The sequence below is a fragment of the Cupressus sempervirens genome, chromosome 11, assembly GCF_028749045.1.
Source record: "Cupressus sempervirens isolate cs-2001-9-10 chromosome 11, ASM2874904v1, whole genome shotgun sequence".
NCBI classification, from domain to species: Eukaryota; Viridiplantae; Streptophyta; class Pinopsida; order Cupressales; family Cupressaceae; genus Cupressus; species Cupressus sempervirens.
Window position 1 is genome coordinate 156,200,654 of NC_143128.1, and position 6,000 is coordinate 156,206,653.

The window sequence follows — 6,000 nt, forward strand, 5'->3', positions numbered from 1 at the left end:
TGAGCTCCACTTCTTCTGTCTTCTGCTTTATCCAAAAAGAAATGATATTGATCCTTACAACAAGACCTCATCAATAGGAGGATCAAAGTACCAACACAAGGTTCACCTTGAAGACTTTTGGGCAAATGGGGCAGATGAGATTGAGATTAGGAAGAAGATGCATTCAAGATTACCATTGAACATTATTAGAACATGCCACATACTTAGGGTTCTTGATCAAATGGAGGAGGATACAAGCATGATGCGAAAGGGATTCAATCTAGAAATAGCTGAACAATATGATTGGAAGAAGAAAGAAGTTATAGATCTAGAAACTCTTTCAAGACTAGTCTTAGATTTCAGGAGGTGGTGGATTGAATGTAAGCTTGAAAAATTAGCTATACTAGCTAATGGATTCACATATAAGTTGCCTGGTCATAGACCACTTAGGGATGAAAGATTAGAGGGGACTGTTGAGGAAAGTGAAACTCCATCTATGGACGTAGGAATCATGAAAGGGAAAGAGGTACCTCAAGAAAAGCATCCTAGGATTGAAGAAGTCATCCAAGAACCTCAAAATAAGAAATAGAAACATGGAAATGTTCCCTCTTCTCCAAGTCACACTCCAAGTGTTCAAGAGATAGAAACATTCGAAAGGTAGGATACAAGTACAAGTATAAAGAGATTCAAGAGAGAAGAAAATTTGGATAGGCCAATTCATGATAGACTAAGTATAAATGCCCATGAAAAGTCCATGCAGAAAAGAGGGAGAGATCAAGATATTGCTATAGAGGAAAGTATTGCTACAATCTTAGAGTAGGAAATGATCAATGATGAAGATGGTCCACTAGAGGAAGAAACTCTAGAAAAAGCAATACATCCTCCAAATATTGAAGCCATAGTTCTTATGGTTACAATGGATAGTCTAGGAGGCGAAGAGGAGATCGACATTCGAGTAGTCCAAAGGAAAGAGCAATTGGTGATTCTAGGAGACCAAAGTATACCAATTCAAGATTGGTTGAGGCAAAAAATTCAATTGTGTCAACAAAGGGAGGTTGATCTAGCAATTGAATTATAGGAAATTTTGGACCGATCAAACTAATTAGAAGAGCAAGGAAAAGCAAGATATACAAAATTCATCATAGGAGAATCAAGATCCAAAATCTTGCAAATTGCGACTCCCATGGTTGACAAAGGAAAAAATCATATTGCTCTAGATGAATATCATGTTATGGAAATAAATCTTGGTCAGGCCACCTGAGAACAAATATTAGAGGAATTTGATGACTGTACACAGACTTTGAAGGATAGGTTGAGGAAAGTGGAAGAAGGGTAAGAAAAATAGAAATAGAAATTAAAGCCTTATGTCAGTAAATCAATAACTTGCCTCATCCAATGAGGGAGGAAGGTCCATCATTTGTTCCTCAAATAGGTGTTTCCATTGAGGTGGTAGGTGATATTGGAAAAATCAAGCAGACTGCTCAAGGTGCAAAAGTTTTGATTGAAGGAATCAAAGAGCTACCCTTCAAACATGTAGAAGAATTAGTGCAAGTGCACAATAGGGCATTAGCTGCACTCTCTAGGATCCAATGCATGGAGGAATCATGGGTGGATGAGCATATTTACCAAGAGGATGTGATTGCCGACATTCAAAACTTGATGGAGACCCCAAAGCAAGAATTGATAGATGGTCGAGTTATCAATGAGGGGGATGTCTATGATTTTATTCGATGGTTTAGTGCAGTGATCATAGCTAAGGAAATTTTTGAGAGCTTTACCAGGGAATCCAGTCGATGGAAGAAGATTGTTGACAACATCAAGCAAGGAATACTAAACATAGTTGCATCCCTGTTATCATAGAGATTGGTGGAAGAAGAAATGGCAATTGATAATCTAAAAGTCAAGCTAGAGGAATTCTTTCAACTAAATGTCTATGGAACAGATGATTTTGAGAACTTCTCCATCTTCTCAAATACAATGCACACTACTAAAGACTTATTACCAGATTGGGACAAAAGCTTGGGAAAAATAAAAAGAGCAATTATAGTTCTAGAATTCAAGCAAGCATCTGCACCAAGCATCAGTATAGAGGAGTTGGAAACAATGTTAGATCAATTTTGCTCCTTTAGGAGGGGAAATCAAGGATAGATGCATTTAATGCATAGTGGGTATTCTTAGGGCTCATTTATTACACCCCACTCCTTCCTAAATGAGCATGCATAGTGGGTGTTTATTACCCACTTCAATAGTAGATTCCTTGTTGCATTAATGTAGATTCCTTTCCTTTTCCCTAACCCTAATTAGGGCTGATGTGGCATGATCTTGGCCATCGATTATTGTGATCATCTGGGCCACCTATTGTAATCAAGGACCTATATATAAGGCCTCATTTCTTATTTGTAAGGGGAAATTTTTATGAGATTGTTGCTATGAGCTGCTGAGATAATAAATTTTTTATTGGAGTTTGGTGAATACTTGACATGTCTTAGTGCTTGCTTGTTCTCCTAAATTTCTTCAATTAAATTAATTTTAGCATAGTCAATGTGTGATGATTACAGTGAAGAATATGATGGTTTATTGATGAGCTCCTTTGGTTCATACTTTTGACATTTTAGTGATTTTAACTCATTGTGTAAAGTTAGCCTAAACCCCTTTCATGCATATGCTCAACTTCTATCATTTGTATACAATGTTCTTTATGATGGTGTATGCGTTGATATGAAAATCTTTGGCATAACCCTTGAAGATTGCACCGGTTCATGCGTAGTTGTAGTATAACTTGGTGAAGTGGAATTTGGAAAATTGAGGAATTTGTCCACTAGAATACTATTTGTTGTTATCATTTCCCTTAGGATTAGAATAGAATTCCTAAACCCTATCTTATTGAATTTTTGCATATTTTGTGAAAACTCCAGAAAAGTACTTCATTTCAAAACCTTAAGATAGCTCCCACATCTAATATGGCTTGAAATGAATCTAAATAAACATCTAAGGCTCCTTGTGATCATTAGCAAATCACATCAACCACTGATTTTATCCACAGTCAAGACATGGCATTAAAGGAACCTTGAAGTCATCATATGATCTTCTAGTAATCTTAGCATACATGAGACTTTATTCAAGAGAGGATAAGATTTTTTGGTATTTTGTTCTACTATTTGGTGGATCATAAAACACACATCAACACTACCTTACAATAGAAACATATAAAATATCTATGCTATTAAACTTTATCATTATATAGGAAATCCTCCAAGGAGCTACTTAGCTAAAAGGTATAAATATTTGAGAAATTCCAAAAGAGATTTACATGAGGTGATGGTCCAAATTGGGAGGCCCTCACTTTATGCCCTGCTTTCTTTTTCTTTTGAATTAATGCTTTCACAAATTCTATAGGGATTACCCTATCCATAGTGTTGTATATGTAGAGCTAGGGGCATTATTGGTACTAATTTTCTAAAAGTCATGGTTCACATCTAAAACCATCTTGTCAACTATTGGAAGCTTTAAAAAAACTTTGAAATTTGTTTCTCCAATAACAAACACACTTTCCCAATTATCTATGGCATCCTTTTACAAGGTCAGTTGGTGTACAAACTATTTAAATTGCCACAGCAGTTGCAGCTATCAATGTTGTGCTATAGAAAAAAAGAATATTAATAAGGTTAACAAAGATGAGGAGGTTGAGCATGATTGGGAAGACTCATTTCTAGTGTCTAGAGTATTGACAAAGGTCAAGCTAAAACCAGTTGTACCAAGAAAGGGAGCACAACTACGATGGGATAATTATGTTAATAACCTATTAAAAAATTGTATTAATGTTAACTTATATAAAATCTTCAGTCTTGTAAGACTTATTGTATGATCAAAGTTTTGATAATCATGCAAACAACATAAAACTCCAGCTCTTCTCATGCATGTAAGAATAAATTACAATGTCACAGAGTGAAAGAACACAGAGTGCTCATCAAATGTATAGAGGTACCTTCCTAGTTCTTAAATCTTTTCATTTACTTTTAAATTCTACATCTGATGGAACAAATATTAAAATTTTATTTGGAAATTTGAAAATAGGTAGATTCTATCATGGTCATGGATATTAACCTCGAATGATTGAATGATTTTTTTTGCATTAAGTTATGTTTTTAATTGATTATGAGATTTTTGTGTCAATGTCACATATTTTCTTGAGCTTTTAGATATGTATTATAGAATCTTGTGCATTTTGGTTGTTGATTTTTTTAACTTTTTTGCATTTTCTTGGTCTATGGACATGCTTACAAGGAAAGTGATCACATTCAAGGGATGAAAGAGCTAAAAGAATCACCCAAAGTTTTGAAGGGTCTAGATTGGGGCAAGGGATTCATGCCCATGTGGATGGATCAAAATAAGAAACGAAGTACTAAAACATATCATTCAAAGAGTTGAAGGTACATTTACTCAGCTCAATAGTTGTAGCATATCTAGACTGGGGCAAGGGCTTTATGCCCACATTGATGAATCAAGCTAAGAAAGTAGTTGTAACATAGTATAAGTAGGAACTCATTGGTTGGATCATCCCATGAACGTTGAAAGTTCCTCATGTCAAATCTAGGAAAAACATTTTACTGTTACTTCTTAGAATCCATGATTATTTAAGTAGATTCCACCACTCAAATATAGATAACTATTAGGTTTTTTTTTTGATGTCGCAAAAGAGTTATCCGACATGGGAATAGTCATATAGTATTCATAAGATTACATGATCTCTCTTCTAACTATTTAGTTTTCTTTATAAATGAGCTACATGATATTAATTCATATTCATTCCATGTAGATATTGGAAATAGGAGAAGCACATAAAGTAAATAAGGTAATGACTAATATAGAGAATTTAGAGACAAATGAGTTTGACAAAACAAATAAAATCTCTTAATCATTCTTGAATAAATTTCATATTGTCTCCATTATGAGGGCTTACAAGCTCTCTTCTACCTTCTCAGAATAATAAAGAGAATCTAAATATATAAATAATTATGCAAATCACTTAACTAAGAAGGTCATGCATAAACTATGGAATAAAAAGAATATGTAGAGATCAAAAGAAGAGCATGCACAACACAGTTTACTCCACTAAGAATTCATTGTTTAAGGAAATAGACTATAGTACAAAAGAATAAACAAAATCTTAGAACTATATCAATCTACAGAAACATGCAATGTAGAATTGTTCAATAATCAAACTACAATCCTTTTTGTTATCCAATGTAATACCCTTATAATTCATTGATAGTTGTAAACTCACACCCTTTTCTTGAAAGTTTGTAATTATCTTTTCTCTGTATATTAGTTAAAAATTATCTGAAGATTAATTCTCTACATTTCTTAATATTACCTAATCAATATTGTTATGCTTCATTGATAGTGTTAAACTATTAGAACTCACAAGAAGAAGATATGTGCCTTTTGAGTACCCCTGGCATTGTTTGATCATAGGTTCTTGAAAGCTATGGGTTTCAACCCCAGGTAGAGAGTATTTAGATGTTAAGTCCTTTTATGACACAAAATTTGATTGATAAAATAATTAATACCATCAATAATTTGTTGAGTGTCCTAGTTATTCTTTTCTTATATTCCAAGATCTAGGTCTTACATCATTGGAGTTACAAGAAGGTCAAAGATTTAAATATGGTGCATTTGAAAATGTAAACCACCATGATATAGTAATTCTATTTTGAGTAGGTATATTGTAGAGATCGCTCCTACAAAACCAATGCCACATCAACAATCTTTGTAAAATGCAAAAGGTCAAAGAGAGTCAAGGTAATTGGAATATTGACCGGTCAACACAAATATTTAATTAACATTAAATTTAAAAGAATACATATACCAGACACCAGATGGACTAACCATGATGACCAAATTGGTATGAAGCTCCAGAACCTTGTCTAAGAACACAAGTGTGAGAATATTGTAGGAGTGCTTTACTACCCTACCACAAAGCTATTAAGCTTCCCCAAAATATTTCCTAACATGAAAGAT